Source organism: Pseudophryne corroboree, chromosome 1 (assembly GCF_028390025.1).
Source record: "Pseudophryne corroboree isolate aPseCor3 chromosome 1, aPseCor3.hap2, whole genome shotgun sequence".
Classification (NCBI taxonomy): domain Eukaryota; kingdom Metazoa; phylum Chordata; class Amphibia; order Anura; family Myobatrachidae; genus Pseudophryne; species Pseudophryne corroboree.
Window position 1 is genome coordinate 903,147,206 of NC_086444.1, and position 26,813 is coordinate 903,174,018.

A 26,813-nucleotide genomic window follows, 5' to 3' on the forward strand; every position below is an offset into this window, starting at 1 on the left:
TATTGTGGCTGATCCAGAGCTCATTGAGATTCAGGCTCATGAATAAATACATGGACACAGCAAGCAAAGAAAGGGTTGGTAGTGAATAGCACTGCCCACATACTGTAGGAGCAAATCCATGGAGGCACATCTTATACCCCTTTTCCACTAGCTCTAAAAACACAGGTAAATGCGTGGGGGCGGGCATTTACCCATGTTTTTTTCTAGTGGAAATGCCCCCCCTACAAATTCCCGGGTCTAGTAATCCGGGAATCCTACCCGGGTAGCTTGCTGGGTTGAACACCTGTTCAACCCGGTAAGCTGTGTAGTGTAAACGAAAGCCATGTCGATGCGACATGGCTCCCGTTCACAGTGTATGGAAGGGCGGCGCTGGGAGATCATGTGATCTCCCAGCGCCGCCCTTGCCGCGTCACTAGCAGCGTCAGCAACCCGGCAATATTCCGGGTTGGTGAGCTCAGTGTAGAAGGGGGCTCTAGCACGGGTCGCAGCCATGTGAGGCTCCCGGGTGCGACCCATGCTAGCAAGTGGAAAAGGGGTATGATTCTACACACAAGAACTGCATAGTCTATTCAACACAAATACTGTATATTTTTGTAGCTGCACATTGAGGGTTAATACTCTCATTGACTCTTGCAATTAATGATAAAAACAATGTTGCTGTCTTTCTACATTTTAAAAATGCATGCTAATGTTACAAATATTTTAGAGATAAGTTATTGTGTGTGTGTTGATTATAGAGGTATATATTTGTAATGTTATATTTTATTTCACATCATCACAGACGTTTGTCTAAAATATGGGTTTCACAGTGCACCGGAGCCCGGCTCCCTCATACTGGGTCTTCCCATGTGGCTGTGGGGCTGGGGTAGGCATGTGCCAGTCCCCTACCTGCTGTCACCTCTCTCTGTGATCTGGTCCTGCTGCTGTCATCACTCCCTCACCTGCTGCTGTGATATCACATTTGGCACCAGTTTTAGCCTCCTCCCTATAAAAAGAAGTCTCTGGGCACTATTCTGTGCCAGAGTATTATGCTCCATAACTGTACTCCAGCATCTGTTTTTGTTGAAATGCTCTGTGAAATCTTTTGATGTTTCTCCATGTCACTGTTACTAGTGACAGGGCTATCTCCAGGCACATTCAATAGGAGCGGCCACAACTGGTACCACAAAATACCAACAATATGTTATAATTTCTATTAAAAGCTGTGATATCTCTAATGTCCTCTCCTCCTTGTAGCTGTACAGATGACTCAGGCCAGAACCCTCTAACAAGCCCGGGCCCAGGTAATTAGAACCCCCCTTCCCAGTGTGGTGCCACTGGAGAGAGTGTGTGTCAGGGTGATCTGCCTGGACAATGTGTTAGCAGAGGAGGATTTACCACAAGGCAACCAAAGCATCTGCTTAGGGCCCTGTTGGTCTCAGGGGGCCCGCTGACAAGGCTGTATAAAGGGCATTTCTGGCAGGCCACGAGCTTCACCGTAACTGTCCAAGAGTTGAGCTGGCTGAATACTCCCAGCAGGCTGTCAGTAATTAGACAGCTGTTGGGTGCCGGCTCCAGCGCATGCCTGTGTCTCCAGTCCTGCAGTACTGTGCGTGTGACCAGTCATGAAACACGTGTGTATGACATCAGTTGCTTAGAGAGAAGAGCCAGGATGTGCACAGAAAAAAACATGAGTTCTTCCAGTGTACTTTATTACAGTATTTTTTTACATTTTATACAACATCCACCACCTACTTCAAATTTCAGTCAGGCATGAGTGGGTGATGACAGTGTTATTTTAAGTACAGTGTCTAACATCCACCTGCTATAATCATGGCTTGGTAGGAAGCACATACTGACTGGGGATATTTCAATATGCTATAATACTGTATTTTAAGTAGTGATGAGCGGGTTCGGATCCTCGGGGTCCGAACCCCCCTGAACTTCACCCATTTTACACGGGTCCGAGGCAGACTCAGATCCTCCCGCCTTGCTCGGTTAACCCGAGCGCGCCCGAACGTCATCATCCCGCGGTCGGATTCTCGCGAGATTCGTATTCTATATAAAGAGCCGCGCGTCGCCGCCATTTTTCACTCGTGCATTGGAGATGATCGTGAGAGGACGTGGCTGGCGTCCTCTCAGTTTCTATGTTCAGTGGGCTGCAAATTGTGCTGCAAATATCTGTGCTCAGTGTGCTGCAAGTGCAAATATCTACGTTCTCTGCCTGAAAAACGCTCCATATCTGACTGTGCTCAGTGTGCTGCAAATATCTGTGCTCAGTGTGCTAATTGCTTTAATTGTGGGGACTGGGGACCAGCAGTATTATATAGTAGGAGGACAGTGCAGAGTTTTGCTGACCAGTGACCAGTGACCACCAGTATTATACATTCTCTGCCTGAAAAACGCACCATATCTGTGCTGCATTGTAGTATATAGTAGGAGGACAGTGCAGAATTTTGCTGACCACCAGTATAACTATATATATACCAGTACGGTACAGTAGTCCACTGCTCTACCTACCTCTGTGTTGTCAAGTATACTATCCATCCATACCTGTGGTGCATTTCAGTTTTGCACAGTTTGCTGACCACCAGTATATACTATATAACAGTACGGTACAGAAGGCCACTGCTCTACCTACCTCTGTGTCGTCAAGTATACTATCCATCCATACCTGTGGTGCATTTCAGTTTTGCACAGTTTGCTGACCACCAGTATAACTATATATATAGCAGTACGGTACAGTAGGCCACTGCTCTACCTACCTCTGTGTCGTCAAGTATACTATCCATCCATACGTGTGGTGAATTTCAGTTTTGCACAGTTTGCTGACCACCAGTATATACTATATAGCAGTACGGTTCAGTAGGCCACTGCTCTACCTACCTCTGTGTCGTCAAGTATACTATCCATCCATTCCTGTGGTGCATTTCAGTTTTGCACAGTTTGCTGGCCACCAGTATATAATATATAGCAGTACGGTACAGTAGGCCACTGCTCTACCTACCTCTGTGTCGTCAAGTATACTATCCATCCATACCTGTGGTGCATTTCAGTTTTGCACAGTTTGCTGACCAACAGTATATACTATATAGCAGTACGGTACAGAAGGCCGGTATCCGGACTCCAGGTCGACAACAAAAAGGTCGACACAACTTAGGTCAATGCTAATTGGTCGACACACCTTAGGCCGATATGGACAAAAGGTCGACATAGACAAAGGGTCAACAGGAACATGGTCGACATGGAAAAAGGTCGACATAAGTTTTTCACGATTTTTTTCTTTTTTGGAACCTTTTCATACTTAACGATCCATGTGGACTACGATTGGAACGGTAATATGTGCCAAGCGAAGCAGTAGCGGAGCGAATGCACCATGCCAGAAGCATGGCGAGCGAAGCGAGCCATGCGAGGGGACGCGGTGCACTAATTGGGGTTCCCGGTCACTCTACGAAGAAAACGACACCAAAAAAACATAAAAAACTCATGTCGACCTTTTTCCATGTCGACCTTGTTCCTGTCGACCTTTTGTCCATGTTGACCTTTTGTCCATGTCGACCTAAGGTGTGTCGACCAATTGGCGTCGACCTAAGGTGTGTCGACCTTTTTGTTGTCGACCCTGAGTCCCAGACCCCAGAAGGCCACTGCTCTACCTAACTCAGTGTCGTCAAGTATACTATCCATCCATTCCTGTGGTGCATTTCAGTTGTGCGCAGTATATATCGTAGTAGGCCATTGCTATTGATATATTACTGGCATATAATTCCACACATTAAAAAATGGAGAACAAAAATGTGGAGGGTAAAATAGGGAAAGATCAAGATCCACTTCCACTTCGTGCTGAAGCTGCTGCCACTAGTCATGGCCGAGACGATGAAATGCCATCAACGTCGTCTGCCAAGGCCGATGCCCAATGTCATAGTAGAGAGCATGTAAAATGAAAAAAAATAAAGCTCAGTAAAATGACCCAAAAATCTGAATCAAAATCGTCTGAGGAGAAGCGTAAACTTGCCAATGTGCCATTTACGACACGGAGTGGCAAGGAACGGCTGAGGGCCTGGCCTATGTTCAAGGCTAGTGGTTCAGCTTTACATGAGGATGGAAGCACTCATCCTCCTGCTAGAAAACTTAAAAGAGTTAAGATGGCAAAAGCACAGCAAAGAACTGTGCGTTCTTCTAAATCACAAATCCCCAAGGAGAGTCCAATTGTGTCGGTTGCGATGCCTGCACCTCTTTTTTCTTTCATTTTTCTTTGCATCATGTGCTGTTTGGGGACTATTTTTGGAAGTGCCATCCTGTCTGACACTGCAGTGCCACTCCTAGATGGGCCAGGTGTTTGTGTCGGCCACTTGGGTCGCTTAGCTTAGTCACACAGCTACCTCATTGCACCTCTTTTTTTCTTTGCATCATGTGCTGTTTGGGGACTATTTTTTGTATGTGCCATCCTGTCTGACACTGCAGTGCCACTCCTAGATGGGCCAGGTGTTTGTGTCAGCCACTTGTGTCGCTCAGCTTAGTCACACAGCTACCTCATTGCGCCTCTTTTTTTCTTTGCATCATGTGCTGTTTGGGGACTATTTTTTTAATCTGCCATCCTGTCTGACACTGCAGTGCCACTGCTAGATGGGCCAGGTGTTTGTGTCGGCCACTTGGGTCGCTTAGCTTAGTCACACAGCTACCTCATTGCACCTCTTTTTTTCTTTGCATCATGTGCTGTTTGGGGACTATTGTTTTGAAGTGCCATCCTGTCTGACACTGCAGTGCCACTCCTAGATGGGCCAGGTGTTTGTGTCGGCCACTTGTGTCGCTTAGCTTAGTCACACAGCTACCTCATTGCGCCTCTTTTTTTCTTTGCATCATGTGCTGTTTGGGGACTATTTTTTTAATCTGCCATCCTGTCTGACACTGAAGTGCTACTCCTAGATGGGCCAGGTGTTTGTGACGGCCACTTGGGTCGCTTAGCTTAGTCACACAGCTTCCTCATTGCGCCTCTTTTCTTCTTTGCATCATGTGCTGTTTGGGGACTATTTTTTTAATCTGCCATCCTGTCTGACACTGCAGTGCCACTCCTAGATGGGCCAGGTGTTTGTGTCGGCCACTTGGGTCGCTTAGCTTAGTCACACAGCTACCTCATTGCGCCTCTTTTTTTCTTTGCATCATGTGCTGTTTGGGGACTATTTTTTTTAAGTGCCATCCTGTCTGACACTGCAGTGCCACTCCTAGATGGGCCAGGTGTTTGTGTCGGCCACTTGGGTCGCTTAGCTTAGTCATCCAGCGACCTCGGTGCAAATTTTAGGACTAAAAATAATATTGTGAGGTGTGAGGTGTTCAGAATAGACTGAAAATGAGTGGAAATTATGGTTATTGAGGTTAATAATACTATGGGATCAAAATGACCCCCAAATTCTATGATTTAAGCTGTTTTTGAGTTTTTTTTGTAAAAAAAAACACCCGAATCCAAAACACACCCGAATCCGACAAAAAAATTTCAGGGAGGTTTTGCCAAAATGCGTCCGAATCCAAAACACGGCCGCGGAACTGAATCCAAAACCAAAACACAAAACCCGAAAAATTTCCGGTGCGCATCACTAATTTTAAGTACGACCATGTTATGGGAGATGTGTGCTACAATCAGTGTGGCATTGATATATAATCAATACAGTTACACTGACTGAGGGATGTAATAATGGGTATTATAAGGGATGGGGGACCTACTAGGCTGCTACAATCAGTAAGGGGGGGGAGAGAGGCACTATAATGCTGTCAACAATGTAAGTGGGTGTAATACTAAGTATTATAAGGTATGGGTGCCTGCATTATATATCAGTGCTTAACACACACACACACACACACACACACACACACTGATTGTAGCATGTTACCCATCCCCTATTAGCAAGTCCCCCATCCCTTATAATATCCATTATTGCACCCCTCAGAGACTGTGACTGTATTGACTGTATATCAGTGACTGTAGTGTGACTCCATTATACGAAATCAGACAACTAAGTTAGCGAACAGGCTACTGTGCAGTAGCGGATTTACCAGTATGCATCCAAAGCAGCCGCAAGGCCCGACGGGTCACAGGGGGCTCGCCGACAGATCATGGAGTCGGAAGGGCATTACTGATTTCCGCTGAAAATGTCTGGGTGAATACCCCCGGCAGGCTCTCAGTGACTAGATAGCTGCCAGGTGTGATTTTAAGGGCAGTATGGGCAGTGTAATGGTTAATATTACTGCCTCACAGCACACAGGTTATGGGTTCAATTCCCACCAAGGCCCTAACTGTGTGGAGATTGTATATTCTTCCCATACTTGCGTGAGTTTCCTCTGGGTGCTCCGGTTTCCTCCCACAATCCAAAAATATACTGATAGGTTAACTGTCTCCCAACAAAATTTACCCTAGCATGAATGTGTACATGTGGTAGGAAATATAGATTGTAAACTCCACTGAGGAAGGGACTGAATGGCCAAATATTCTCTGTAGAGCGCTGCGTAACATGTGTGCGCTATATAAATAACTGGTAATAAATAATAATCAATACACTAGTACAACTACCTTTCTCCTGCTATAATCAGCAATGGGCAGCACTGGGGGGCAGCAGGACTTGTCTGCTACAATTGGTGGGGGGGGGGGCACACTGAGGATTGTTTGAGGAAGGGGGGCCCATAATTGATGTTTCTTAGGGCCCCATGAGGACTAAATCTGCCTCTGGGTGTTAGTAGTGAATGCAAATGGTGGGGGGCACAAACACCTAACTTGCCTCTGGGGTTGTAGTATGAACCCTCTATAGTTCCCCTGGAAAAGAAGTCACCTTCTCCCCACCAGTACAGAAGACTGGCAGCACTGTTAAAAAAAAAAAAGAATTGCGAAAATAGTGTGGTCTAGGGATTGTAGTCCCTCTATCTGTCACATTGATCATCAGATTTTAATCTCCTTCACTACATAAATAATATAGTCTATGAATGGGGAAAGATCTCTCCTAATGGAATGCGGTTATGTGACCGCTGGTCACTATGCCGACACCGGGATCCCAAACAGCTAACAGCCCGACAGTCGGTATTCCGACCAATAGGGACTATTCCCACTGTGGGTGTCCACGACACCCATATAGTGGGAATAGAACCTGTGGCAAGCACAGCAAGCCACCGAGACCACTGCATGGTGAGTGCAGTGAGCCCGCAAGGGGTTTCGCTGTGCTCGCCCCCGCAGGCCATCTAAAAGCCGGTATCCTGCCATCAGTATTGTGCCAGCGGTCTCCCAACCACCGGTCACACGATCCCAACCACTCTTAACTTAGCTACAAATAATTAAGGGACACCCATTTTAGTAAGAGGGGTCCCATCTTTCAAATATTGGGGTTGTCACGGTCCGGGAGTCCCGGTACTTACCTGTCCGGACATTCTGGCGAGGACCCTCCGGAGGGGGTGCAGGCTGCTGGTGCTGGTCTCAGCTTGCAGGGAGGTCTAGGAGGCCAGGGTGCAGAGGCAGCAGCCTGTGTGAGTGCAGCTTCCAGCTGCAGAGTTGCAGTATGGGCATGACCATCTTGGAAGGGTCACCTGACTCAAATCGTCCAGTAACCAGTGAGACTTGCAAAGCCAATGAGAAACAGCCTGCAGGTATAAACCTGAGGCTTTCTGGGTGAGAAATCGCCAGTGCAACGTCTCTCACACAGCCTTGTCACAGCCTAGTCAGTTCTGCAAAAGGCTTCTGCTCGTTATAAGTTCTGGGCAGATAAAAAAAGAAGAATGGTGCCTAAATTAACAGTTATTAACGTGTTCCGTCCATGAAATTCGCTCCTCGCTACATTGGGCCCTTCCCTGTGGAACATGTGATCAACTCCGTAACTTACAAACTTAAGTTACCTCCTTATCTGAGAGTTTTCCCAACATTCCATGTCTCACTCTTGAAGCCTTTAGTATTAAATAACTTTTGTAAGGTCCTTCTTCATTCTCTAAAAGTTGTCACGGATCGTGGTGTAGAATTTGAGATTTAAAAAATCCTTGATTCCTGGGTAAGACTTGGTCATCTACAATATCTTCTAGATTGGAAGGGTTATGGTCCTGAAGAACGTTCCTGGGAGGATTCTCCAGATGTGCATGCTCCTGCGTTGCTTCTTAAGATTCATGAAGAGAATCCCAGCAAACCTGGTGGCTGTCCAGTGGCCATGCTTAAAATGGGAAGGGTAATGTCACGCTCTGGTGTATCGGGTCCCGGGAGTCCCGGTACTTACCTGTCCGGATGTTCTCAGCTTGCAGGGAGGTCTGGGAGGCCAGGGGGCAGAGGCAGCAGCATGTGTGAGTGCAGCTTCCAGCTGCAGAGATGTAGTTTGGGCACGGCCATCTTGGAAGGGTCACCTGACCCAAATCGTCCAGTGACCAGTGAGACTTGCAAAGCCAATGAGAAACAGCCTGCAGGTATAAACCTGAGGCTTTCTGGGTGAGAAATCGCCAGTGCAACGTCTCTCACACAGCCTTGTGTGTGCTAGTTAATCTGTGCTTCACAGCCTTGCTCCTGTAGCATCCTGTTTCTGGAATTCTTCTGATTCACCGGATTTCCTGGTCATTTCGGCACACTAGCTGATCCTCCAGTTACCTTCGCTCCCTGAACCCTCAGCTCATTCCAGTCATCAGCTGACCTACCTCCAGGGTCCTGCCAGGTGTTCGCACTCGGGCAGACGGGCACTGCCAATCCATTCACTTCTGCAGAATTTCCTAGTTACACCTCCAGCAGTACCTTCATAGGAGTCCTATGAAAAAGACCTTTATTCAGCCTGCCTGGCTTATCCTGTCGAAGGTTGCCGACACCGAGTCTCAAGCCACATCTCCAGATTCCCAAAATCCAAACAGCGTGATAGTTTGCACTGGATCCAGATGGTGCACATGGTTCCAGTACAGACCTTTTGCAGGGTATTGCTTCTCGTCTGGGAAGCCTGGAGGAGTTGCAGCATCAGTTAGCTCAATTCATAGAAGGAATATCTTCCCGACAAGACTCCATGCAGGTCGACATCGCTAACATTGCCGCCAGTCGGTGAACAGAGTCTCAACAGGCACCGCTTGTTCCAGTGCCGATGGTAGCCTCTCCTTCGTCCTTACGTTTACCCACTCCCACCAAGTTCGACGAGAACCCGAAGATGTGCCGCGAGTTCTTAAAGCAGTGCAAATTAATTTCTCCTTACAGCCTTTCAACTTCCCGTCCCAGAAAGCTAAAGTAGCATATATTGTTTCTCTCCTGACTGGTCCAGCTCTGGATTGGGTGTCATCCTTGTGGGAAAGAGCTGATTCCCTACTCGATAATTATTCAGAGTTCCTTGTTTCTTTTCGGAAGATTTTTGACGATCCCGGTAGAACCACGTCGGCATCAATAGAGATAATGCGTCTCCGGCAAGGAAACCGGACAGTTGGCCAATATGCAGAACAGTTTCAGACCTATGCCTCTGAGCTTCGGTGAAATGAGGAAGCGTTAATAGCTGCTTTTTGGAATGGTCTGTCCAAAAAAATTAAGGATGAGTTGGCTACTCGGGATCTATCCCCCAAGCTGGAAGATGTGATTTCCCTTTGTACCAAGGTGAATCTGCATTTTTGACAGCGACAGTCAGAAAAGAATAGCGGGGAACGTCTGAGATTCCGTCCTCCTCCACCTTCATCCTCGAGCTCTCCACCTGAGGTGATCCAAGATGAGCCTATGCAAATTATTAGGGCTCGCATCACTCCAGAGGAACGTCAGAGGAGACGCAGGGAGAACTTGTGTCTGTATTGCAGGGCTTCGGGAAACTTGGTAGCTTCCTGCACTCAGCATCCAGGAAACTAATCCTCCTAATCAGCAGTGGAGACACTAGGTTAGGAGTGTTGAATTCATCTCCATCTCACTATGAACCAGTCCTACAGGTTACCTTGGAGTTGCCACAGGGTTCTAAAGATTTTCCCTCTCTCCTAGATTCGGGAGCCGCTGAGAACTTTATCACGGCAGATGTGGTGCAACAGTTACAGATTCCTACAGTCAAGCTTCCTCATCCGATTTCTTTCTCCGCTGTGGATGGCAGTCGAATTTCCAGTGGAGTCATCACACAACAGACTCTCCCTCTCCAGTTATGTATCGGAGCACTCCATAAGGAGTTACTTAATTTCTTAGTTTTTCCGAGGGCTACTCATAAAATTGTTTTAGGACTTCCTTGGCTCCAGAAGCACAACCCAAGAATCAATTGGGGAAGTTTTGGCTTGTGGAGATTCCTGTGCCCTTTCCTGTCTCCACTGTGTTAAACTTTTGAATAAAAGTCTCTTGGAAATTCACCTGCAAATATAGCTTCAGTATTTTTCCTATTCTGATGTCTTTAGTAGGCAAGCAGCAGAGGTTCTACCTCCCCACAGATCCTGGGATTGCTTCATTGATCTAATACCAGGAAAAAGTCCTCCAAGGGGGCGGATAGATCCTCTTTCGGCACCCGAGACAGATTCCATGTCGGAATACATCAAGGAGAATCTTTCCAGGGGTTTCATTTGGCCCTCCACGTCCCTGACCAGTGCAGGGTTTTTTTTTTGTTCAGAAAAGGTGTAGGTCTTCGCCCCTGCATCGACTACTGGGGCCTGAACGAGATAAAGATCAAAAATCGTTACCCGCTACCCCTGATCTTGGAGCTATTCGATCGGGTTAAGGGAGCTTCAGTCTTCACCAAATTAGACCTCAGGGGAGCGTATAATCTGATCCGGATTAGAGCGGATGATGAATGGAAAATGGCATTCAACACTCAGGATGGGCAATTCGAGTATCAAGTCATGCCCTTCGGGCTCAGTAACGCGCCAGCCATTTTTAAGAACTTTGTAAACAAAATCTTCAGGGATCTACTTATTAAAAATCAGTCGTAGTCTACTTAGATGACATCTTGATTTTCTCAGCCAATCTGAAAGACCACCGTTTACAAGTTCAAGAGGTGCTAAAGAGACTTTGTCAACCTCACTTATACTGCAAGTTGGAAAAATGTGTTTTCGAACAAACTTCTATGCTTTTCCTGGGTTACATAATCTCTAGCTCAGGGTTAGAGATGGACCCAGCCAAAGTATAAGTGGTTCTCAACTAGCCCAAACCCACTACACTGAAGTCTATACAACGTTTCTTGGGTTTTGCAAATTTCTATCGAAGATTTATCAAAGGGTTCTCCTCTATAGTGGCTTCTATCACCGCTCTCACTCGAAAGGAGCCTAACCCAAAGGAGTGGTCACCATCTGCTGATGCAGCATTCCAACATTTGAAACAGGCATTCAGTACAGCTCCGGGTTTAAGGCAACCCGATATCAACAAAGCCTTTGTGTTGGAGGTTGATGCTTCTCCCGACCCTGTGGGAGCAGTCCTCTCCCAACGTTCGCAGGATAACAAGCTTCATCCATGCAGGATCTTTTCCAAGAAACTTCTTCCGGCAGAAAGGAACTATACGATAGGGGAGCAAGAGCTTCTAGCCGTAAAATTAGCCTTAGAGGAGTGGCGATATCTCCTGGAGGGGGCCAAATTCCCTATCTCTATTTTCACTGATCACAAGAACCTGATTTTCCTCAAGAATATTCAGCATTTGAATCCTCGCTTAGCCAAGTGGGCCATGTTCTTTTCAAGATTCAACTTCATCCTAACTTTCCGACCAGGATCCCAAAACCAAAAAGCTGATGCTCTCTCACGATCCTATTCTTCCTATTCTTCACATGATTCTAAGGACCCTCTCCCTCTTCAGCCAGTTCTTGAGACTCTGAATTTCGCCTCAACAAAGATTCAGCCCCCAGTGGGGAAAGTGTTCTCTTATGAAAAAAGTTACTATCCTGGGCTCATACTTCATGGTTTTCTGGTCATGCCAGAGTCCACAAGACAACCAAATATGTCCAAAGCTCTTATTTGTGGCCTTCAATAAAATCAGATGTCTCTACTTTCATAGCTTCCTGTACCAAATGTGCGCAACATAAAAAACCTTCATCAATGGCCCACCGGGGAATTGACGACGCTAGCTATTCCTAAGTTGCCTTGGACATATCTCTACATGGACTTCATTATGGATTTACCCTCTTCTTAAGGTTTCACTACTATTTGGGTAATCGTCGATCGCTTTTCCAAGATGGTTCATTTTGTGCCCCTCAAGGGTCTTCCCACTGCACCCAAATTAGCTCAGCTCTTTGTCTCAGAAGTCTTCAAATTCCATGGTCTTCAAACTGAAATTGTTTCAGATCGCGTAGTTCAGTTCTTGGCTAGATTTTGGAGGGCTCTCTGTGCAGCTTTACAGATCCAATTAAAGTTTTCGACGGCATATCACCCACAGACCAATGAAAGCACGGAGAGAGTCAATCAAGACTTAGAGATGTTAATCAGAATCCACATCTCCTCCTCTCAAGAAGACTGGATCAAACAACTACCATGGGCGGAGTTTGCTCACAACAACCCCTATCACTCTTCCACAGGCTATACTCCCTTCTTCACAGTATATGGTTTACATCCCCGGGTTTCTCAGTTTTTGGATCTACCCACTCTAGATCTTCCTGCAGTACAAAATTAATGCAAGGGACTTTCTAGAATCTGGAAGTCAGTTCTGCAAAAGGCTTCTGCTCGTTATAAGTTTTGGGCAGATAAAAAAAGAAGAATGGTGCCTAAATTAACAGTTATTAACGTGTTCCGTCCATGAAATTTGCTCCTCGCTACATTGGGCCCTTCCCTGTGGAACATGTGATCAACTCCGTAACTTACAAACTTAAGTTACCTCCTTATCTGAGAGTTTTCCCAACATTCCATGTCTCACTCTTGAAGCCTTTAGTATTAAATAACTTTTGTAAGGTCCTTCTTCATTCTCTAAAAGTTGTCACGGATCGTGGTGTAGAATTTGAGATTTAAAAAATCCTTGATTCCTGGGTAAGACTTGGTCATCTACAATATCTTCTAGATTGGAAGGGTTATGGTCCTGAAGAACGTTCCTGGGAGGATTCTCCAGATGTGCATGCTCCTGCGTTGCTTCTCAAGATTCATGAAGAGAATCCCAGCAAACCTGGTGGCTGTCCAGTGGCCATGCTTAAAATGGGAAGGGTAATGTCACGCTCTGGTGTATCGGGTCCCGGGAGTCCCGGTACTTACCTGTCCGGATGTTCTCAGCTTGCAGGGAGGTCTGGGAGGCCAGGGGGCAGAGGCAGCAGCATGTGTGAGTGCAGCTTCCAGCTGCAGAGATGTAGTTTGGGCACGGCCATCTTGGAAGGGTCACCTGACCCAAATCGTCCAGTGACCAGTGAGACTTGCAAAGCCATTGAGAAACAGCCTGCAGGTATAAACCTGAGGCTTTCTGGGTGAGAAATCGCCAGTGCAACGTTTCTCACACAGCCTTGTGTGTGCTAGTTAATCTGTGCTTCACAGCCTTGCTCCTGTAGCATCCTGTTCCTGGAATTCTTCTGATTCACCGGATTTCCTCTGCCAATCCATTTGCTTCTACAGAATTTCCTAGTTACAGCTCCAGCAGTACCTTCATAGGAGACCTATGAAAAAGTCCTTTATTCAGCCTGCCCGGCTTATGCTGTCGAAGGTTACTGACACCGAGTCTCAAGCCACAACTCCGGATTCCCAAAATCCAAACAGCGTGACAGGGGTCACTTAGCACTTACTGTCTGGTAGTCACTTGTGATCACCAGACTATGGGCCCGATTCAGACCTGATTGCTGTTGTGCAAATTCACAAGGCAGATTATTATCGATCAACTGCGCATGCGTACGGATCATAGTGCGCAAGTGTGATGCCAAACTGCAAAGAAATTCAGCATCTTTTTTGATCACTAGGCGTACGCAAACATTTTCAGGGAGGGTGTGTGACGCCAGCTCCGGCCACGGTCAGCCTGATTCTATTGCACTGTAGGAGTATGTCATGGGCTACGCACAGACTGGAAAAAACATTAGATGGTTGGTGAGTTGCAAACAGATTTGCAGCTGACCGGCATTCGCAGAGATTTTTGCAGAGTCTACTCAGACTTGCACGGGGCAGAGGAGTGATCAGGTCTGAATTAGGCCCTATATCACACCATAATATGAAAACAGATGCCTCTTATCACCTTAATAATGACACCTACCACTGTGTGGGCACCCCTCTTTCAAGTTATGTAGCCCATTAGTTGCTATATTCTGGTAATCACCTATGATCACCAGACAGCATTGCCCATCGTATGGAAAAAATGTTTTCCGTAGTTTGGGGAAGGGCACATAACATCATATCTCCCCCATACTGGCCCACACACGGGAGTACTCTGCTATAAAAGTGGAGAGTCTCCTCTTTCAAATGATGCGGCCCCAGATAATAGCTGAAAATTACATTAAAAAACAACAACATTTTCCACACATGGGGGAGAACTAATGCATGGATCTCCCCTTATCTTGAAGTATAGTTACTAAAAAAAAAAAAAAATTTAAATTGATTTTATCGAATCCAAGTTGATTTAAATCAACCTAATTGACTGTGTATTTCCAGGTCTAAAACACACATTTACAAACATTTAAAACTTAATATAAAAAAACAATCTGTTACTAGCTGTGACTTTCAGCCCTGAAATGCAATATCAGTTTAGATCGATTTTTAACAATTTTAAATAAGTGAAAATTGACCTTCAGTAAGTAATTCCCTTTGTATCAAGGAAAAAGGGGTATCCTAACTAAGGGGAGACATAGCAAATCTTGGAGAGAGATAACGTGGACAGAGATAAACTAGCAACCAATCATCTTCTGTCATTTTACAGTCTATGCTAGAAAAAAATGACAGAAGATGTTTGGTTGGTACTTTATTTCTAGATACTTTACCTCTCTCCAATATTTGCTCAATCTCCCTATTAATGCTTTAAATAATCTATTTAAAAAAAAATGGTAGGCCATAAAATACATAATAATTTTTAAATGCAGATTTTAATTTTTTTTAAACCTACACATAGAAGCCTGCTATTTGCAGTCTGTGATAGGTGGATTAATGTGGAATTTAGGGGTCTATTTACTAAGCCCTGGATGGAGATAAAGTCGCTGGAGATAAAGTAGCAGCCAATCGGCTCCTAACTGGTATGCCACAGGCTATGTTTGAAAAATGGCAGTTAGGAGCCGATTGGCTGGTACTTTATCTTCAGCGACTTTATCTCCATCCAAGGCTTGGTAAATAGACCTCTTAGAAACATAAAGTACAGATGTATTTCTTTGTGGTTAAAAAAAAAATCCTGCTTGCTTTTAGTTCACTTTATTGAAAGGGCAATAAGAAAAATATTACACTTTGGTTAAATTTTGATGTGTTAGATTGGGGAGAAAACAGAGTAGTGGTATTTTCTGAAAATAAAAACTTTCAGGGAAAAAAACAAGGTACAATTTGTGTGGGAGCCTCATAAAAAAATGAGTGATATTGATGTTACACTTTGAGAAGAAATAACTTAAAAAAGAAAAAAAAATCGCCGTACCACTTTAGCAGCAAAATGTTAAAAACAAAGTTTATGTTTTCAGAATTTTTCCAATAAGTACAATATTTGATATTCTGAACATATAAAAAAGGAAAAGGCATAATGTGGGCGTATAAATAAATGCTGGTTTCATATTGTTGCTTAATAGAATAAATAAAAAAATATATATATATTTCCACAGACCAACTGAAATCATTTATTTTACGTCTTAAATAATTTTAGAAATAAAGAAAACTAAAAACACCATTATTAAATGATTAGCATTGCAAATCAAAATGTTCACAGATACTTCATTGCAAGGAAAAGAAAACATCTCATACAGTAACTAAATGACATGCTTTCTGTAAAATAGCATTTACTGTAACTTTAATAGCAGACATGATCTTCTTTTCAGGTTATGCATTACATTGATTTCACCATGCAGATTTCCATAACCTCACTGCAGAAAGTAACAGTCTGACTCTTAATGAATTATTCAGGTAAGTGTCCCACATAAAGCCAACCAGTATGGTTAGATAATGTTCGTTCAATGCCTGAGGTGCTCAACAGGTTCCTGCAATCCTTCTGTAATATTAGAGAACAGTAGAACTCTTTGCAGGAAATGTCTTACTAATGATTTTAGTTTTAAGATTCTAAAATCAAATCCCCAAGTAGCTTTTTACATGTCAACATTTGCTGCAGAAATATTATACGCTATGAGGCATTCTATACACTATGTACTACATTTTAAAATGTTGAAAAGTTTTTTCATCCATCACATTTTATAGTCTATAGTTATGTTCTGTATAAACTTAGAAAGGTTATTATTAGAGATGAGCGGGTTCGGTTTTACTCGGTTTTACTCGGATTTACTCGGTTCTCAAAACGGCATCTTATTGGCTCACGGATGTCACGTGTTTTGGATAGCCAATAGAAAAAATCCGGATAAAACCGAACTGGCGTTAATTCTGGCGTTAAATCCGAACCCGCTCATCTCTAGTTATTATTAGAGATGAGCGGGTTCGGTTCTCAGAGTACCGAACCGGACCAAACCTCGCGCTCTGAACCCTGTTCCGAGCCTGGCTCGGGTTCTCCCGCCTGACTCGGAAACCCGAACGAGGCAAAACGTCATCATCCCGCTGTCGGATTCTTGCGGGATTTGGATTCCATATAAGGAGCCGCGCATCGTGCCCATTTTCACTCCAGTCTTGGATGGGGTAAAGATGTTATCAGCTTTTACAGAAGCAGCTGGATAAATTGAGGGAGGAGCTAAGACAGAGCGATTCTGCAAAGTACGTGGGACTTGTAAATGGAGCACTTCATTCGCTTTGCCAGGATTCAAGGGTTGTCAATCTAATGAAATCAGAGCACTAAATTTTGGCCACCGTTCTCGATCCTAGGTTTAAAGCCTACATTGTATCTCTCTTTCCGGTTGACAAAAGTCTGCAGAGGTGCAAAGACAATCTGGTGAGTAAATTGTCAACTCAAGCAGAACGTGACCTGTCAACAGCTCCTCCTTCAATTTCTCCCGCCACTGGGTCTGCGAGGAAAAGGATAAGAATTCCTAGCCCACCCACTGGCGGTGATGCAGGGCAGTCAGGAGCGAAAGCTGACATCTCGTCCGGACGGAAGGACCTGCCAACGATTACTGACATATCTACTGTCACTGCATATGATTCTGTCACCACTGAAAGAATGGTGGAGGACTATATGAGTGACAGCATCCAAGTAGGCATGTCAGACAGTCTGTATGTATACTGGCAGGAAAAAGAGGCATTTTGGATGCCCTTGCACAAACTGACTTTTTTTTTTACCTAAGTTGCCCCCCTCCAGTGTGTACTCTGAAAGAGTGTTTAGTGCAGCCGGTAACCTTGTCAGCGATCGGCGAAGGAGGTTACTTTCACTAAATGTGGAGAAGATGATGTTCATCAAAATGAATTATAAATTCCTCCGGGAAGACCTTTACCAGCAATAGCCTCCAAACAGTACAGAGGGACCTGTGATGGTGGATTCTAGTGGGGACAGATTAATACTCTGTGAGGAGGAGGAGGATGTACACAGTGAAAGGGGTGAGGAATCGGAGGATGTGGATGAGGTCAACATCTTGCCTCTGTAGAGCCAGTTTTTGCAAGGAGAGATTGATTGCTTCTTTTTTGGTGGGGGGATTAATTGTTTCTTTTTTTGGGGGCCCAAACAAACCAATGTTTCAGCCACAGTCGTGTGGCAGACCCTGTCACTGAAATGATTGGTTTGTTAAAGTGTGCATGTCCTGTTTATGCAACATAAGGGTTTGTGGGAGGGCCCAAGGACAATTCCATCTTACACCTCTTTTTCTTCTTCTCATCATGTGCTGTTCGGGGACTATTTTTTTTAAAATGCCTACCTGTCTGACACTTCCGTATATGTCCAGTGGTACTGCCATTTAATTCCAGTGATTTGGATGTATAATTGCAGTGATTTTGCCATTTAATTCCAGTGATTTGGACGTATAATTCCAGTGATTTTGCAATTTAATTCCAGTGATTTGGATGTATAATTCCAGTGGGAATTGTTTGTGTCACTTGGCTTAGTCATACAGCTACCTCATTGCACCTCTTCAACATATTTGCATGAGGTGCTGTTTGGGGCCTAGTTTTTGAAAAGTGCCATCCTGTCTGACACTGCTGTATGAGTCCAGGGGTACTGCTGTATTAGTCCTGGGGTACTGCCGTATAAGTCCACCAATTGCAGAATTTTTAAAAAATGACAGGGGCGTGCTGGAGATGCTGTCAATGGACCGAACAATTGCGGCCCACTCTCGACATTCAGCCACTGTGTGACACTACTAGATGGGCAAGGTGGTTGTGTCGCTTAGCTTAGTCATACAGTAACCTCGATGCACTTTTTTTCTTCTTTGCATTATGTGCTGTTTGGGGACTAGTTTTTGAATAGTGCCATCTTGTCTGCAACTGCAGTGCCACTCCTAGATGGGCCAGTTGTTTGTGCCGCACACTTGTGTCGCTTAGCTTAGTCATAGAGCCACCTCGGTGTAACTTTTAGGCCTAAAAACAATATTGTGAGGTGTGCGGTGTTCAGAATAGACTGGAAATGAGTGGAAATGAATGTTATTGAGGTTAATAATACCATAGGAGCAAAATTACCCACAAATTCTGAGATTTTAGCTGTTTTATGTTTTTTTTTTAAATCATCCATATCCAAAACCAAAACTAGAGATGAGCGCCTGAAATTTTTCGGGTTTTGTGTTTTGGTTTAGGGTTCGGTTCCGCGGCCGCGTTTTGGCAAAACCTCACCGAATTATTTTTGTCGGATTCGGGTGTGTTTTGGATTCGGGTGTTTTTTTCCAAAAACACTAAAAAACAGCTTAAATCATAGAATTTGGGGGTCATTTTGATCCCAAAGTATTATTAACCTCAAAAACCATAATTTACACTCATTTTCAGTCTATTCTGAATACCTCACACCTCACAATATTATTTTTAGTCCTAAAATTTGCACCGAGGTCGCTGTGTGAGTAAGATAAGCGACCCTAGTGGCCGACACAAACACCGGGCCCATCTAGGAGTGGCACTGCAGTGTCACGCAGGATGTCCCTTCCAAAAAACCCTCCCCAAACAGCACATGACGCAAAGAAAAAAAGAGGCGCAATGAGGTAGCTGTGTGAGTAAGATTAGCGACCCTAGTGGCCGACACAAACACCGGGCCCATCTAGGAGTGGCACTGCAGTGTCACGCAGGATGGCCCTTCCAAAAAACCCTCCCCAAACAGCACATGACGCAAAGAAAAAAAGAGGCGCAATGAGGTAGCTGTGTGAGTAAGATTAGCGACCCTAGTGGCCGACACAAACACCGGGCCCATCTAGGAGTGGCACTGCAGTGTCACGCAGGATGGCCCTTCCAAAAAACCCTCCCCAAACAGCACATGACGCAAAGAAAAAAAGAGGCGCAATGAGGTAGCTGACTCTGTGAGTAAGATTAGCGACCCTAGTGGCCGACACAAACACCGGGCCCATCTAGGAGTGGCACTGCAGTGTCACGCAGGATGTCCCTTCCAAAAAACCCTCCCCAAACAGCACATGACGCAAAGAAAAAAAGAGGCGCAATGAGGTAGCTGTGTGAGTAAGATTAGCGACCCTAGTGGCCGACACAAACACCGGGCCCATCTAGGAGTGGCACTGCAGTGTCACGCAGGATGTCCCTTCCAAAAAACCCTCCCCAATCAGCACATGATGCAAAGAAAAAGAAAAGAAAAAAGAGGTGCAAGATGGAATTATCCTTGGGCCCTCCCACCCACCCTTATGTTGTATAAACAAAACAGGACATGCACACTTTAACCAACCCATCATTTCAGTGACAGGGTCTGCCACACGACTGTGACTGATATGACGGGTTGGTTTGGACCCCCCCCAAAAAAGAAGCAATTAATCTCTCCTTGCACAAACTGGCTCTACAGAGGCAAGATGTCCACCTCATCTTCACCCTCCGATATATCACCGTGTACATCCCCCTCCTCACAGATTATCAATTCGTCCCCACTGGAATCCACCATCTCAGCTCCCTGTGTACTTTGTGGAGGCAATTGCTGCTGGTCAATGTCTCCGCGGAGGAATTGATTATAATTCATTTTAATGAACATCATCTTCTCCACATTTTCTGGATGTAACCTCGTACGCCGATTGCTGACAAGGTGAGCGGCGGCACTAAACACTCTTTCGGAGTACACACTTGTGGGAGGGCAACTTAGGTAGAATAAAGCCAGTTTGTGCAAGGGCCTCCAAATTGCCTCTTTTTCCTGCCAGTATAAGTACGGACTGTGTGACGTGCCTACTTGGATGCGGTCACTCATATAATCCTCCACCATTCTATCAATGTTGAGAGAATCATATGCAGTGACAGTAGACGACATGTCCGTAATCGTTGGCAGGTCCTTCAGTCCGGACCAGATGTCAGCATCAGCAGTCGCTCCAGACTGCCCTGCATCACCGCCAGCGGGTGGGCTCGGAATTCTGAGCCTTTTCCTCGCACCCCCAGTTGCGGGAGAATGTGAAGGAGGAGATGTTGACAGGTCGCGTTCCGCTTGACTTGACAATTTTGTCACCAGCAGGTCTTTCAACCCCAGCAGACCTGTGTCTGCCGGAAAGAGAGATCCAAGGTAGGCTTTAAATCTAGGATCGAGCACGGTGGCCAAAATGTAGTGCTCTGATTTCAACAGATTGACCACCCGTGAATCCTTGTTAAGCGAATTAAGGGCTGCATCCACAAGTCCCACATGCCTAGCGGAATCGCTCCGTGTTAGCTCCTTCTTCAATGCCTCCAGCTTCTTCTGCAAAAGCCTGATGAGGGGAATGACCTGACTCAGGCTGGCAGTGTCTGAACTGACTTCACGTGTGGCAAGTTCAAAGGGCATCAGAACCTTGCACAACGTTGAAATCATTCTCCACTGCACTTGAGACAGGTGCATTCCATCTCCTATATCGTGCTCAATTGTATAGGCTTGAATGGCCTTTTGCTGCTCCTCCAACCTCTGAAGCATATAGAGGGTTGAATTCCACCTCGTTACCACTTCTTGCTTCAGATGATGGCAGGGCAGGTTCAGTAGTTTTTGGTGGTGCTCCAGTCTTCTGTACGTGGTGCCTGTACGCCGAAAGTGTCCCGCAATTTTTCTGGCCACCGACAGCATCTCTTGCACGCCCCTGTCGTTTTTTAAAAAATTCTGCACCACCAAATTCAAGGTATGTGCAAAACATGGGACGTGCTGGAATTTGCCCATATTTAATGCACACACAATATTGCTGGCGTTGTCCGATGCCACAAATCCACAGGAGAGTCCAATTGGGGTAAGCCATTCCGCGATGATCTTCCTCAGTTGCCGTAAGAGGTTTTCAGCTGTGTGCGTATTCTGGAAAGCGGTGATACAAAGCGTAGCCTGCCTAGGAAAGAGTTGGCGTTTGCGAGATGCTGCTACTGGTGCCGCCGCTGCTGTTCTTGCGGCGGGAGTCCATACATCTACCCAGTGGGCTGTCACAGTCATATAGTCCTGACCCTGCCCTGCTCCACTTGTCCACATGTCCGTGGTTAAGTGGACATTGGGTACAACTGCATTTTTTAGGACACTGGTGAGTCTTTTTCTGACGTCCGTGTACATTCTCGGTATCGCCTGCCTAGAGAAGTGGAACCTAGATGGTATTTGGTAACGGGGGCACACTGCCTCAATAAATTGTCTAGTTCCCTGTGAACTAACGGCGGATACCGGACGCACGTCTAACACCAACATAGTTGTCAAGGACTCAGTTATCCGCTTTGCAGTAGGATGACTGCTGTGATATTTCATCTTCCTCGCAAAGGACTGTTGAACAGTCAATTGCTTACTGGAAGTAGTACAAGTGGGCTTACGACTTCCCCTCTGGGATGACCATCGACTCCCAGCGGCAACAACAGCAGCGCCAGCAGCAGTAGGCGTTACACGCAAGGATGCATCGGAGGAATCCCAGGCAGGAGAGGACTCGTCAGACTTGCCAGTGACATGGCCTGCAGGACTATTGGCATTCCTGGGGAAGGAGGAAATTGACACTGAGGGAGTTGGTGGGGTGGTTTGCGTGAGCTTGGTTACAAGAGGAAGGGATTTACTGGTCAGTGGACTGCTTCCGCTGTCACCCAAAGTTTTTGAACTTGTCACTGACTTATTATGAATGCGCTGCAGGTGACGTATAAGGGAGGATGTTCCGAGGTGGTTAACGTCCTTACCCCTACTTATTACAGCTTGACAAAGGGAACACACGGCTTGACACCTGTTGTCCGCATTTCTGGTGAAATACCTCCACACCGAAGAGCTGATTTTTTTGGTATTTTCACCTGGCATGTCAACGGCCATATTCCTCCCACGGACAACAGGTGTCTCCCCGGGTGCCTGACTTAAACAAACCACCTCACCATCAGAATCCTTCTGGTCAATTTCCTACCCAGCGCCAGCAACACCCATATCCTCCTCATCCTGGTGTACTTCAACACTGACATCTTCAATCTGACTATCAGGAACTGGACTGCGGGTGCTCCTTCCAGCACTTGCAGGGGGCATGCAAATAGTGGAAGGCGCATGCTCTTCACGTCCAGTGTTGGGAAGGTCAGGCATCGCAACCGACACAATTGGACTCTCCTTGTGGATTTGGGATTTCAAAGAACGCACAGTTCTTTGCGGTGCTTTTGCCAGCTTGAGTCTTTTCAGTTTTCTAGCGAGAGGCTGAGTGCTTCCATCCTCATGTGAAGCTGAACCACTAGCCATGAACATAGGCCAGGGCCTCAGCCGTTCCTTGCCACTCCGTGTGGTAAATGGCATATTGGCAAGTTTACGCTTCTCCTCCGACAATTTTATTTTAGGTTTTGGAGTCCTTTTTTTTCTGATATTTGGTGTTTTGGATTTGACATGCTCTGTACTATGACATTGGGCATCGGCCTTGGCAGACGACGTTGCTGGCATTTCATCGTCTCGGCCATGACTAGTGGCAGCAGCTTCAGCACGAGGTGGAAGTGGATCTTGATCTTTCCCTAATTTTGGAACCTCAACTTTTTTGTTCTCCATATTTTATAGGCAGAACTAAAAGGCACCTCAGGTAAACAATGGAGATGGATGGATTGGATACTAGTATACAATTATGGACGGACTGCCACGGTTAGGTGGTATAAAAAAACCACGGTTAGGTGGTATATATTGTAATACAATTATGGATGGACGGACTGCCTGCCGAGTGCCGACACAGAGGTAGCCACAGCCGTGAACTACCGCACTGTACACTGGTTGATAAAGAGATAGTAGTATACTCGTAACAACTAGTATGACACTATGACGGTATAAAGAATGAAAAAAAAACCACGGTTAGGTGGTATATATTATAATACAATTATGGATGGACGGACTGCCTGCCGACTGCCGACACAGAGGTAGCCACAGCCGTGAACTACCGCACTGTACACTGGTTGATAAAGAGATAGTAGTATACTCGTAACAACTAGTATGACACTATGACGGTATAAAGAATGAAAAAAAAACCACGGTTAGGTGGTATATATTATAATACAATTATGGATGGACGGACTGCCTGCCGAGTGCCGACACAGAGGTAGCCACAGCCGTGAACTACCGCACTGTACACTGGTTGATAAAGAGATAGTAGTATACTCGTAACAACTAGTATGACTGACTATGACGGTATAAAGAATGAAAAAAAAACCACGGTTAGGTGGTATATATTATAATACAATTATGGATGGACGGACTGCCTGCCGACTGCCGACACAGAGGTAGCCACAGCCGTGAACTACCGCACTGTACACTGGTTGATAAAGAGATAGTAGTATACTCGTAACAACTAGTATGACACTATGACGGTATAAAGAATGAAAAAAAAACCACGGTTAGGTGGTATATATTATAATACAATTATGGATGGACGGACTGCCTGCCGACTGCCGACACAGAGGTAGCCACAGCCGTGAACTACCGCACTGTACACTGGTTGATAAAGAGATAGTAGTATACTCGTAACAACTAGTATGACACTATGACGGTATAAAGAATGAAAAAAAAACCACGGTTAGGTGGTATATATTATAATAATACAATTATGGATGGACGGACTGCCTGCCGACTGCCGACACAGAGGTAGCCACAGCCGTGAACTACCGCACTGTACACTGGTTGATAAAGAGATAGTAGTATACTCGTAACAACTAGTATGACTGACTATGACGGTATAAAGAATGAAAAAAAAACCACGGTTAGGTGGTATATATTATAATACAATTATGGATGGACGGACTGCCTGCCGACTGCCGACACAGAGGTAGCCACAGCCGTGAACTACCGCACTGTACACTGGTTGATAAAGAGATAGTAGTATACTCGTAACAACTAGTATGACACTATGACGGTATAAAGAATGAAAAAAAAACCACGGTTAGGTGGTATATATTATAATACAATTATGGATGGACGGACTGCCTGCCGACTGCCGACACAGAGGTAGCCACAGCCGTGAACTACCGCACTGTACACTGGTTGATAAAGAGATAGTAGTATACTCGTAACAACTAGTATGACACTATGACGGTATAAAGAATGAAAAAAAAACCACGGTTAGGTGGTATATATTATAATAATACAATTATGGATGGACGGACTGCCTGCCGACTGCCGACACAGAGGTAGCCACAGCCGTGAACTACCGCACTGTACACTGGTTGATAAAGAGATAGTAGTATACTCGTAACAACTAGTATGACTATGACGACGGTATAAAGAAAGAAAAAAAAATACCACGGTTAGGTGGTATATAATTATACAATTATGGATGGACGGACTGCCTGCCGAGTGCCGACTGCCGACACAGAGGTAGCCACAGCCGTGAACTACCGCACTGTACTGTGTCTGCTGCTAATATAGACTGGTTGATAAAGAGATAGTATACAACAATATACTACTATACTGGTGGTCAGGCACTGGTCACCACTAGTCACACTGGCAGTGGCACTCCTGCAGCAAAAGTGTGCACTGTTTAATTTTAAATTAATATAATATTATGTACTCCTGGCTCCTGCTATAACAACCTGCAGTGCTCCCCAGTCTCCCCCACAATTATTATAAGCTTTTATACATTGATGTGCAGCACACTGGGCTGAGCTGAGTGCACACAGACTGAGTCACACTGTGTGACTGCTGTGTATCGTTTTTTTCAGGCAGAGAACGGATATAGCAGAGAACGGATATATTAAATAAAAGTTAACTTAACAACAACTGCACTGGTCACTGTGGTAAACTCTGTCTGCACAATCTCTCTCTCTCTCTCTCTCTTCTAATCTATTCTAATGGAGAGGACGCCAGCCACGTCCTCTCCCTATCAATCTCAATGCACGTGTGAAAATGGCGGCGACGCGCGGCTCCTTATATAGAATCCGAGTCTCGCGAGAATCCGACAGCGTCATGATGACGTTCGGGCGCGCTCGGGTTAACCGAGCAAGGCGGGAAGATCCGAGTCGCTCGGACCCGTGAAAAAAAAAGTGAAGTTCGTGCGGGTTCGGATTCAAAGAAACCGAACCCGCTCATCTCTAACCAAAACCAAGCCAAAACCAGAACACGAAAGTGGAATTAGAACCAAAACCAAAACACAAAATCCGAAAAGTGCCAGCCGCACATCTCTAGTTATTATAACTTAAGATACATGCTAACTTCATATTTGACTAGATTGGTGAGTACTCACTTTGCCTCTCAATTTACCATAATGGATTTTTTATTTTATTTGAGCATCATATATTGCTGCATCAGCTAAACAAGAGAACATTGTGCACAGAGGTAATATTTTATGAATTACAAGCATTTTGGTAAGTAAAGTATCATTAGCATATTCTCTGTTGATGTAATGGTTGTTTTTACACAACAAAACATATGTTTACATGACAAAAATATGCCCTTTTCTACCTCCCTGGCTATTATGACTACTTTGGTTAGCTTCATCTTGCTTCATTATTTACCATGGCACAGTATGAAATATACAAAATAATAGAATAGGCTTACTGGCAGCAAAAAGGAGTTGTTGTTGGCAATAGAACTTTAGTCATTGTTATACAGCATACATGTATATTAGAAGAAAACAATAAACTTGTGTTGGAGTAATGAATTCACAATCAAGATATACTTGTGATATGACTTGTGCATTGTATGCAGATAAACACTAATATCACATGATATTGCAAAATCTTTATACTGTTCTATGTTTGTACAAGCTTCCGCTGGTTATTAAGCTATAGGTGCTAGTAATAATCTTCATTGGTTAGACAGGATGCAATCAATCTGTCGGTTTCCCAGAGGCCAAGATACCTACACCGGAATCCAGACAGCCGACAGCCGGAATTACGATAGTGACCCTTAGCATAACAATAATGGCACTAGACCCAGTTGGTTTTGCTGACATGATATAGGGGGAGATATACTAAGCCGTGCAGAGAGATAAAGTACCAGCAAATCAGCTCCAAACTGTCATGTTATAGGCTGAGGGGTCTATATACTAAAATTTGTAGAGTGATAAAGTAAAAAGAGATAAAGCTCCAATCAACTAGCTCCTAACTGTCATTTTTCATACGCCGCCTGTAACATGGCAGTTAGGAGCTTATTGGCTGGTAGTTTATCTCTCTACACTTTATCACTCTCCAAGGCTTAGTACTAATATTTTACTAAGATATGACTATTGCAAAAGATGCAAAAGCTATCATAGCAGTGTGTGACTGAATCAGCCCCTATATGTCTCTTTCACATGCTGCACCACTTTCAATTTAGCTCACATTATTCCTTTTCCTCTTTCCCTTATTAATTTGTGATAAACACAAGGCCATTCTCTCTAACCTGGCAGCCATTTTTAGCCACCTACTGTAGTGTCATTAAACT